This window comes from Protopterus annectens, chromosome 2.part1 (assembly GCF_019279795.1).
Source record: "Protopterus annectens isolate FY-2018-M chromosome 2.part1, PAN1.0, whole genome shotgun sequence".
NCBI lineage: Eukaryota > Metazoa > Chordata > Ceratodontiformes > Protopteridae > Protopterus > Protopterus annectens.
The window spans coordinates 334,491,798-334,504,297 of NC_056729.1; positions in this window are offsets into that span (position 1 = coordinate 334,491,798).

The window sequence follows — 12,500 nt, forward strand, 5'->3', positions numbered from 1 at the left end:
AGAGATCTGATATGATGCAAAATTTATGTACAGGAGAAAGTCAAACTAATCAATAATAAAAAGCAGCTCTAAAGATATTTGAAGAGAAATACAGGCAAAGGCACCCAGATCTGGAAACATTTCAAAGAAATAGAAACTGTAGTTATGGACTACCTGTGAAATGAAGGATTTAGTGCAGAAAATCCAATGTATGTGACGTCATAACAGGATGGAATGATGAGACCCAAAATTAAGGAGAAACAGGTGGAATGGGAAGGATATGATGACTTGCCACATGAATATGCTCTGGAGCCAGTACAAAGGTTCATTTGGAGTTGCACAGCAAAGGAAGGAGCAGGAAACAGTGGCAACTCTAATGCAGTCAATGTTGTGAAATGATAGGCCAGTGACCAAAGTGCAACACATGACACAGGCTGCATCTGAAGAGAATATCTCACAGGAATATTTATTTATTTATTTTACATTTTTTACCAAGGGGGTCTGGCTAGGCTAGCAGCCCTTTTTCAGTGGAGGCCTTGGGAGAAAAGCTCCAAAGTACAATTTAACAAGCATACATAAGATGTTCTGTAACTTTCTGTAGAATGCCTGTAGAAAACAGAGAGCAAAGAATGCACCCTCAATTTAGAAGAAAATGATCTAAGGGAAGAGTTGCTTGACTTAATAGGGATGGATAGACGTATTAAGATTGATGAAAGAAATAGATTACAGAAAGTCAGTAAGACTCAAAATGTTTGAAGTCTGATAAAACAGATGAACATAGTAACCAAGAGTATTACCAAAAATTCATATGACATAACAGGCGTAAATGGAATATGTTACTGTGAAGCAAGTCTTGTCACAAAAATGCAGAGCAATAATGGAAAGGAATGGAAGAAATAAAATGTCGCCATGGAAGCATCAAATAGAGAAAACTATAAAGCAATTAATACAAAAAGTGTCACTGTAAAAACAGTACAGAAGAGGGAACAAATCAACAAAATACTTCAGAAGAGACCGGAATCTATCATACACTATTGCAAATAATAAACTAAAGATAGCACAGGCAGAACAACTTAGAGGATATGTAGATAAAATACAAAATAAAAAATGCATTCATGATCAAAAAAATGTATAGAGAATTGGAAAACAAAGCAAAATAGAAGCAACACTAAAAAAGAAGAAATAGACACATTTTGGAGAAATGTTTATGAAGATGCTGAATGCATAGAAGTAAGAAGTCCAAATGTATAGGATATGAAATGGGTTGAAGTAATGGCCAGAAACACTGAAACAAAATTAAGAAAAGCTCCTAAATGGAAAACCCCAGGCTCAGATTCAGTACCAAACTTCTGGCTAAAATTATTAACATATTTACACAAAGTCTTGTGTAAGAACTACTTAAATGTGCATCCCAAACAATCACCATTGTGGAGGAGGGTTAACAACAGGAAAGATACTCCTCCTTAAGAGTGACCCTACAAGCCATCCTAAAACTTGTCTTCAAACTCAATCGCCATAATTGAGAATTGTGGGAAGAATCTATGTATGGCATGGGCATTTGATAGCATCCCACATTCAAGGATAAAGTGGTGCTTACAGATGTTTAAGATACATCCTACATTGATTAATTACATTACAGTGTCTATGAAACAGTAGCAAACCACTTTGCCATTAAGTCATGGCAAAGGGCAAATTATTATCCCAGTGATAACAATTCAAAGGGGGTGTGATGCCCCAACACTGACCCAGTAATCAGGGAGCCTCAATCCTTACCACTGGCAACAGTGGGAGACGTACACACTGGGAGGATGACAAGTACACACACAGTAAAGTGCAATTTCCCTTAAGAGCACACAGAGACTGCAATCAGTCCGGGGCTGGTTTTTCCCTCTTTCTTCAGATCCCCAGTAAGACTCCCCACTGGCACAGCTATAGGGTTGAGATCTCAGCTGAGTGGCCAAACCAAGACCTCCAGCACCCTCTCTGTCCACTCAGTGATCGTGTCCCTGCCCAAGTAGCTCTCATACAAACACACACACACACACACACACACACACACACACACACACACACACACCTTGGAAAGGCTGGCACAGCTTTAGTAGCTATGCCCCCTCTTGCCCAGACTATAAGGTAGTTTTCACTGCCAACAGAATCTACTTTTCAGCTACTTTAAGACCCTTAGCAAAGGTGGCTAATCCTACTGTGTAATGTTACTATTAATCCAAATGAACAAGAGCAAAGCTGTTAGAAGTGGCCTGCACAGTGGTACCAAAGAAATATGCAAGTACTCTCAGAGCTTACATATGTCCCACAAATATCAGCCACAAAGATAGGTTTAAATATATTTAATAATAAATAATAAAATAACAAGAAAATACTCTTTAAATCATCACAGTAACTTCAGAGTTCAAAATGACAGGAAATATTTAAAACAACATTGCAGGGCCGTCTCAGATAAATACAGAAAACATCTAAACTAATCTTTACTATATTCCTTACTGAATCTAAAACAAATTACTGTACCCTGGTTAACTTACTTACAGCAAGGCAAGTGTGGTGAATGGATCTTCTAGCTGATGTTGTTACCCAGTCAAAGTCAGATACAAAATGCCCAGTCACTCTCTCAAAGAGTTCTTAAATTGGGTTCCTATTAGAATGACGAAAACGCATTTTGTCAAATGCGTTTTCATTGACACCTAAAGAGTGAACAGGCAAATTAGAGAAGCGGCTGTTCAGCGAATTCTTTCCCTGGGAAAGAAGTCGCTTGACCGCTTTGTTGCTTTGCCGTGTTCTGCACTGTAGTGTGGTCTCAGAGATTCCCTTATCCAGTATAGCTCCAGAGTGTAAATGTGCAACAGTTACTGACCTTAGGGTTAGGGTGCGGGTTAAGGTAAGTACATATGTTTTAAAATGTTTACTTTTTTTTGCATTAGATGTATGGTTGAGTTACGTGTGTATGTGTTTTCAGCTGTTTACTTTTGTTTTGGGGGGTAGAATTAGGGTTAAGGTAAGTGTGTATGTGTTTGGAACTGTTTACGCAAATGTGCAATAGTTACTGATCTTAGGGTTAGGGTGCGGGCTAAGGTAAATGCATATGTTTTAAAATGTTTACTTTTTTTTTTTTGCATTAGATGTATGGTTGAGTTACGTGTGTATGTGTTTTCAGCTGTTTATTTTTTTTGGGGAGTAGAATTAGAGTTAAGGTACGTGTGTATGTGTTTGGAACTGTTTACTGTTTTTTTTGTTTTGTTTTTTTTTTTGGTTGGAACAGCAATTTCTTTCCCTAGGAAAGAAATCGCTGTTCTGAGGTGTCGACATTTTCAGCTTTCGCTGAAATAGGGTCGATGAAACATCGTTCGCTGTTTTAAGCATTTGATGTTTTAATATAGACCCCTTAAATTAATATCAAATATTACTGCTGGGACACTTGCAGCATGACATCACTTTTTGTCACCTGACTTCAGTTCCCAGGCTAAACAACCATTGCTGGAAACTGCTAGCATTTAGCATCTCCGTGTGAAAATACATAGCCTTCAGATGTTTGCAACTGCTGGAAGACGTAAAACAATAAAATACTTACAAAACAATGCAGAATGCTCCCTAGTTTTAGACATCCCGTCTCCTTGCTGCATTGAAACTAACTTTTATGGCACAGTTATAAAACAATTTAATTTCAACTATTTTCTTGAAGTTTTGCAAGTTAACCCTCTATGTTCTAGTTTCCATTGTTAAAACATATACATTTACTCAGGTACACTAGTTTATACACATTTCTGTTCTTTTCCAGTAGGGTACACTGTAGATACATTTTTAAGCTCAGTACTGTACAAACCCTTTTCACACACACTTCTGTACCAGCAGTTTGATATACACATAACATACAGTTCTAATACATTTGTAACAAAAGCATATGAATCATGTTGATATTCACAAATGACACATAACCATTTACAAAATTCCAGACAGCTGTGCTGGCAGTATCTCCTTCTGTCACATTTCTATATAAATCATATTAATATTCACAAATGACGTAGAATTAGTTACAAAATTCCAGATAGCTAGGCTGACAATATTTCCTTTTGTGACAGGGGGGATATTCCAGGGTGGCTCACCACTTCTCTTTTGTCTTGCCCTTCACCCATAAAGCTATTTAACAGATTATGTCTTGGTTATAATTTGTCTTCCAAAAAATAATCAAGTGTAAACACCATTCATCTTATTTTTGTGGGTAACTTAAAACTATGCAGTTAATCAGATGAGGAGTTGAAAGCACTACTGCAAGTGATTACAACTTTCTCAGATGATATAAGAATGTCATTTGGTCAGATAAATGTGCAAAGCAACATTTAAAGCAGGAAAGCTGCACCACGGAGAAAATATCAACCTGAGACAGGAATGTGATATAAAGGAAATTGAGCAGGAGGGAGTGTATAAATATTTGGAAATCAATGAAGGATTGGCAATAAAACATGAACAAATGTGAATAAAACTCAGTGGGGAATACTTCAGAAATCTAAAACTAATATTGAAAACAGCACTGACATTTAAAAACAAAGTTCAAGCTATAAACCAATTTGCTCTTCCTATTTTAGCTTATAGTTTCAGTGTGATTGACTAATCCCAAAAGGTACTGGATAAGTTGGACAGAAAAACAAATGATATATAAAAAGGTTTACCTTTATATCGTCGATCACACTTTGTCGAACAGCCACTTAATCAACGCAGTTTATGCGAACCGAAACCGCAAAAAATGTTAAACATCGAAAAACATTCGGCATTCGACATTTCTGGCCGTGCCACACCTCCACACCATTGCTACCATGGGTCAAAAAGGGGCGAGGTTTTGTCATTTGCATATTCAGAATTCAATGTTGGAGACGTTCGCATTTCGGCATGTGCAGAAGTCGTGTCGCTCATATCGAAGTCACCTACCACCTTCACATATAATAAATAGCATTCTGTACATGTTGTTGAGTAAGACTGCACTTTAATCAGCAGTTTTTACTGTATTTGTGTTCTTAAAGTATTCAGTTACATTTTATCAACTGCATTTAATGCTCCTTGTTAGTAGCCTGATTACATTGTAACTGTTATTCTAAGCCTCTTAATTCTGATTTAAGCTTTGACTCCAAACTAGTTATCTTACATAAGGAAGGTTTGTGGGTTACACTCTTGTGGCAGGAGAGGGTAGCTTACAGCCTTCTGAGCTGGAATTTGCTATTTGAAGGCTTAGTGTGCCTGTTATTCTACCTGACTTCATTCTGATATAAGCATTTGGGCTCCAAAACAGTTATTTACATCAAGAAGGTATGTTGTCTACACTCTTGTGGTAGGAAAGGATAGCCTACACCCTTCGGAGCTGGGAATTGCTGAATGAAGGCTTATTGTGTCTGTTATTCTAAAAGTGTCTTTGTTCTGGTTTAAGCACTTGGGCTCCAAACCAGTTATTTTATATTAGGAAGGTTTGTGGTCTACATTCTTGTAGCAGGAGAGGATAGTCTATGCCTTTCTCAGCTAAGCATTGCTGGTTGAAGGCTTATTGGGTCTGTTATTATACAAGTGTCTTAGTTCTTTTAATCTGTTTAGATACCAATCTCTGCAGTGTAGATTTCCATTGAAATACCCAGTAAATACAACTCCTTGCAAACTGTCCTCTCTTGAAAGTGTAGACATCTGTGTAATAATGGAGGCTTGGTTTAAAATCACTGAGAGTACCCCAGCAACGCAAGGTTATAATGCCTTTCACACCTTTAGACTAGCTACTGCACAGGAGGGAACAAAAGGTGAAGGAGACTCATTTTATATTAAAACCAACCCCACATTCAGACAAGTTAAAGTGTATGACCCACTGGAATTCATACACATGTAACTCATCATAAACAGGGTCTTGTACCATATAGATCACCCTCCATGTGCCACGAAACCCATGTCACCTATCTCAATGTACTAAGGTCCCTCAGCATTCATCCCAGTACAATATTCATGAGAGAATCTCATCCACCCCTCTACAGACTGGGAATCCTACACCACTTCTAATGCACAAACCCAGCGATTCCTGAATGTTGTTAATACCAATATCCTGGAACAGTTCATCCATTCTCCTACCAGGAGTACAAACATCCTTGACCTTGTGCTCACGAACACGAGGGGGGCAATGTTCCTCACCCAGTGCAATGTCTTAGCTCATCAGATCTGGCCACAAGGCAGTATTTCTTGAAATAAAAATCAATTATAGAGGTCCAGCAAAACCAAAAAAAACTTTAGGAACTATTCCAAGGCTAACCTCTCTCTACTGACACCTTGGCTAAATTTCAAGCACCTCCAAACCCAGTAAAAACCATAGAATATCCTGAGCTATTTACAAAGTGTCTGTACAGCCATATTGATAGCTGTAGACAGTGAGCTGTGCCCACTCATGTTAAAAATAAAATAAACTCAATAGACAAGTCACCATGGTGGAATCACAGTATCATTTGGTTATAAAACAAAAGATAAAAAATTTAGCCAAGCATAGGAGGAACAAAGCAATATACAGTATACTAAAAGTCTCCTGACCAATCTAAACAGGCAGTTAAGAGGATTAATTAATACTTCAAAGGCTAGATTTGAAAAAAAATAGCTTCTCAGGCAAAGGACAACCAGAAAGCTTTTTACAGTTATGTCTGTAACCTCAGGGGAAATACGTAACAGTGCACCAAACTTATTGTAAATGGCATCACCCACTCTGAACTGGAGGCCATTGCTGACAGCTCAAATTTCTCCCCCCACTCCCCCCGATTGTCCAAAGGAATACCATATACCACAGTCCCACCAACATTACTAGGGAAAAGGTCATCAATGCACTTTCCAAGGCCAAAAACACTGCATCAATTGGCCCTGATAACATCTCAGGATGCTTAATAAATAGCATGTGATGTGACCTGTCTGGTCTACTTGAATCACTTTTCAACTGGAGCCTATAATCACATTTTGTGCCCAAGGAATGGATGATAGCTACAGTCATACCCCTACACAAAGGAGGTCCAACCACTGATCCGGGTAACTACAGCCTCCTTGTAAGGCCATGGAAAGAATCATCATGGACATGATAAATGAGGACAAGGGTAACCTGCAAAAGCTGGACCCATAACAATTCAACTTTGTTAAAGGAAGGTCATGCCTATTAAATCTGGTGGACTTTTTAGAGAGGGACACCAAAGCACTGGATGAAGGCAAGACTGCGCACACAGCTTCTCTCGCCCTGACCAAGGCCTTTGATACAATACCCCATTCGGGCATTATAGACTCACTAATTTATGTATAAATCCTTTTATCACCCTGGATACACATCTGGCTCACTGATAGGACCTAGGAGGTCAAAACAGGTGAGGCCACCTCCTCCAAGAGGCCAGTCACTAGAGCAGTCTCCCAGGGCTTGGTACTAGGCCAGCTCTTTTTTTGCATCTAGTTCTCTGAAATGGAAACAAATGCTGAAAGTTTATGGCTGACTGTGTTTACAGATGATTGCATGCTGGGGGTTATCATTGACTCTTCTGCAGACACTAACATTCTTCAAGAAGGCCTATCCCTGATTAACAAATGGTGCCGAAACCATGGTATTAAACTCGGTGCTGAAAAATGCAAAATTGTACTCTTTGGGAACTCAGCCAATCATAGCTAATTACCATGTTGATAATATGCCCTAAATTTTGACCCAGTGGTCAGGGATCTGTGCACACACATAGACAGTAGCCTTACATTCAACCACCAAGTGGCCACAGTGGTGAGGAAATCCTTTTATGTTGTGCAACTTCTAAGTAAGGACATAGCATCTAGGTCCAAAGACAGAGTCCAAATATATATATAGATAGATATAGATATAGATATAGCTATACAGAGAGAGAGAGAGAGAGAGAGAAATAGATGTGTGTGTGTGTGTGTGTGTGTGTGTGTGTGTGTGTGTGTGTGTGTGTGTGTGTGTGTGTGTGTGTGTGTGTGTGTGTGTGTGTGTGTGTCTGTATCTTCTCCTTTTGGCTGCTCCCATTAGGGGTCACCACAGCAGAGCAATGGCCTGCAGAACAAGTGGCAGTAGATTTTTACAGTGTCGAGTTGCCAGCCCAGCACCCAACCTTCCTCAGAAGACTCACACATTGACACACTCACACCTAGGGCCAATTTAGAATGTCCAATCCACCTGCAGCATGGCCTAAGAAAGTGGGAAGAAACCAGAGCACCCAGAGGAAACCCACATGAACACAGGGACGACATGCAGACACCACATAGAAGGCACCCCATCCAAGATATATATATTTAAAATTCGAATCACACTAAATTGTTTTGTAAGTGCATCCCATATTTAGCAAACAGTAAACGTTAAGTATAGCAATAACTTCACGGGTTATTATCATTATACTTTTACAGTAACAGAGGCAAATTAGGGAAAATTTTAAAACTGTTAATTGTTTAATTTGCTCATATGTGTGTAAAACTAATTTCCCCTTCATGTATAATCATGGCTGCATTTAACATTTCTTCCAGTTCTTATTAATTATTTTATGAATTACTGCTGAAGGTCACAGAGGAGTGCTAAATGCTCTTTTACCACCCATTTTTACTTCAGTGCCCCCATCCATCACAGGGTCTACCAGCTCTGCCATCCACCCTCCAGACTTTCTCTGACTCAGGGCTGGGTCTGGCATGCATCTTAAGGGCATCCTGGAGTTTATGCTGTTGAATGTTTCTGCCGGGATTTTTTTTTCATTTAGTGACCTAACTTGCCCCCCCACCCCATGTTTGTCTATGATGCCCAAGTGCTACTCCCCTCTATCGACTATGCCTCTCTTCAGGAAGCACCTAGACAAACACTCTCCCCATGGATAGGCACGTCCATCCCACTAATCAAACCCAAGATATATGGGCCATAATTATGGTTTTGTCCTCTATGCCATGGTGCTGGCTCATTAGTGCTAATTGTTCTTCAGTTTTATACATTGGAACTGCAGAACTGAACAAAACTGAATTATATGTTAATTGGAGTGTACCTAACCACAACACTTATGGAAATGATTGGAATTGGGCCTGCTCAGTTATATGGTATATGCAATCTTAACTGTGAGCCAAGGGAAACTTTTGGAGGGCAGTTACAGCAAAGCTCAGTGGAGAGGGGTTTAACAATTCCTCTCTATCTGTTAAAAGATAGGAATCAAATTCCATACCATAAAGATGCTTTCATATAAAGGCTTGCCCTTCTAGATTCATTCATAGTAACATGTCGAGATTTTCACAGAATAGTCTACAGTTATTCTTCCTTACTGTGGTGTACCACCCAGGACTAGACATCCTTACTGTAGGGTACCACCCAGGACCAGACATCCTTACTGTAGTGTACCACCCAGGACCAGTTTTCCTCTCTGTAGTGTACCACCCAGGACCAGACATCCTTACTGAGTTGTACCATCCAGGACCAGTTTTCCTTACTGTAGTGTACCACCCAGGACCAGACATCCTTACTGTAGTGTACCACCCAAGACCAGACATCCTTACTGTAGTGTATCAACTAGGACCAGACACCCTTAATGTAGTGTACCACCAAAGACCAGTTTCCTAGGCAACCACTACCTCTTAATGACAGGCCAACAGCCCCAAGTTTTATAGAGAATTTAATTTAAAAAAATGATTCTGTTAAATGAACTATGTAGGAATCATCTCTCTGCCTAATACAAAAAGGTGTCTTACAGTTCTATATACAGCCCTTATAAACACTAGATACATCGATTCTAAAGCAACAGTTCTAATCACACTATTTAGACACAATATTTACATTATTTTATACCACCCCCTCCCATTATTCTTTCTAGCCATTCCAGTGCCACATCCATCGCCTGGTTTACCTGCTCCTCCTTCCTCCTCGGGACATCTCCAAGTGAGATGGGGCTGGCATAGATCTTAGCAGCATCTTGGCAGTGGTGCCAATAACTGCTTTGGCCAATGAGGGGAGTTATACTATGAGCTATTCCTGTTTCCCCACTTCCCACCCCTATGTTTGTTAACAACACCTGAAGGCTCCGCTACTCCTCTCTGTGAAACACGCCTCCCCTCAAGAAGCATTTCAATGAATGCCCCCCAGTCTCAGATGGGAATGGCCATTCCTCCTTGACAGTGCCTCTGATGCCAGGGCCACTAATCAAACCTGGATCTCCTGGGTCATAGCAAGGGCTTTATTCCTCACACCACAGCACTGACACATTATTTTACAATTCTAGTGAGAATCACCACATTGTGTTACAATGACACCACCCTCACAGCTTGAAACACTTGGTTTCAGACATAATACATTTGCTGTGAGCCCTAGACAGGCCATCTCCATTATGCCATTCACTACTCTTTTATCTTTCCACCATGTTCAGTTCTGCTTGCATTAGTCACAAATTTCAAAGCCCTGCCTCTTCTCCTCCTCCTGACTCCTCCTCTCACCTCTCTTCTAACTCTCTGATAATTATCTCTGGATTCCTAATAATTATCACCTGCAATAATCATTAATTATCACTATATCATATTCTTAATATTCTCATTGATATCATATTCATTTCATTTTATAGTTACTCATTCTATACTGCTCAATAGCTTTTTATTCTATTCTTGATAGTTTCTGTTTGAGCCATGTTGAGTAAGTCTGTAATAGTCTGTCTGTGATGTTGAAACTTCTTTTTTTTTTTTGTTTGTTTTATTTTTTTTTTTTTTTTTGTTCCTTTTTTAAACTTTTTGTGACTTATTTCATGTTTCTCTGTTTTAGACTTCATATCTCCCACCTATACTTCAAGCACAGAGACCTAGTTCAGACTTCACCTACTCTACTATGTCTGCTGCTGTTAAACTAACTGGAGATAATGTGCTTCTATCCATAGCTTCTGGACATTAATATGGTACATTTGTCCTGGTTTTCTCTTACCATTATGTTTAACCTCAGTTTTTTTTTTTTATTATTTTTTTTTTTTCAGCTTTATCAAAAGCAATTTTTAAAAGAAATAACTGATGAATAAAAAAATTGAGCCAGTTGCATCAGAAACATCTGTGACAGCATCATAATATACATTGTCATTTAGTAATATTCTTTTCCATTTTAGTACTGATGAGTGCAGGACAAGACTTGTAAAAAAGTGTGAGTGAATTTTTCACTGCCATTTTTTCAATTTTTTTTTTTTTTTTTTTCAAAGTTTTTTTTTTTGATGTAGATGTTGGATAGAATGTTAGTTTACAATGTTTTTTTACTGTTTTTTTATACTGTTTAAATGTAAATAATAAAGTATTCTGTTTGGAGAGTTGTCTAAGAGGAGTGCCTGAGGCACCGTGACAGGAGCGTATAAAATCTTCATTATGGCTCTCATTATGGCTCATGACATGGCTCATTAAGGCCTCTAGTGTAACCCTCAAGGCAGGGGATGGGAAGGATGGGCTGCAGCAGAGCAGAAAGAGGGCATTCACCCAGATGCTCTTTATATATGTTCCTTGGAAGAGGCCCGGGATATTGATGAGTGCATTGTGCTTAATTGAGAAGGGTGGAGGATAGTGGTTGTGTCATCTCAGAGGCAGGATTATACAACAGCATGTCCCTATTGCATACACACCCAATGAGCATTAACAGGTGAGAATGTAGGAAAAGCAAGAAGTAGGGTATAAAGCAGAAAAAAATGGAAGCACTATGAAGTTTCCTGGGATGCCTCAGTCTTCTCATTGGCCTAAGCATTGGTCATAGTAAATCTGATAAACCTGAATGAATGATTCCATTCCATCAGTATTAAAATGTAAAAGAAAAAGGTTAAAAGTTTTCCTTTTTTTTAATCAGTTTTATAATAAAAAAAATATATTGGTGTGAAATGTGTTTTGAGATATCATTAATATTTTTGTCATTCTAATTATGTTGCTATATTGGATTAATTGAATGATTGCATAATGAGGTGTTTGTTGTTGAATTAATGTATAAAAGTGTAGTGCTTGTGTGTTTTAATTAATTCTGAAGAAGTCTAAGAGGGGACTAAAGGGATATTAAAGATTTTATTCGCTAACGTGGTGGCCGAAATTCTTTGGTTCCTGCTCCACTTGGTCCAGCAGTATTTTTGTTTTATTATTAGATATTTAAAAAGAGGACAGAAAATTTTAATCTACTAACTTATATACTATTTATGCATTATTTATTGTGGTAACAAAAGAGCTAATTTAGCTAACACTTTATTGGATTTGAAATTATTTGTTAGATTAATTAATTTAAATTTTATTCTTAAAGACAAAGTGATACAGTGGTTATTACACAAGAGCAGCTGCAATCCATTTTATTCCTCTGTCACATTTCAGTCTCTTTGATAATGTTTTCAATCCCATTAATTAATTCCTTTATTAATCATGCACAGTTTACGATTCCTGTTTTATTTTAGATGTTGAAATGTATGAAAATCTGTTTAAAAACATTTATGTTTTTACGTATGTGAATTCATAATTCCATTTTTTCATTTACTACTTGATTCTGCTTCCAGGCTTTCAGTTCA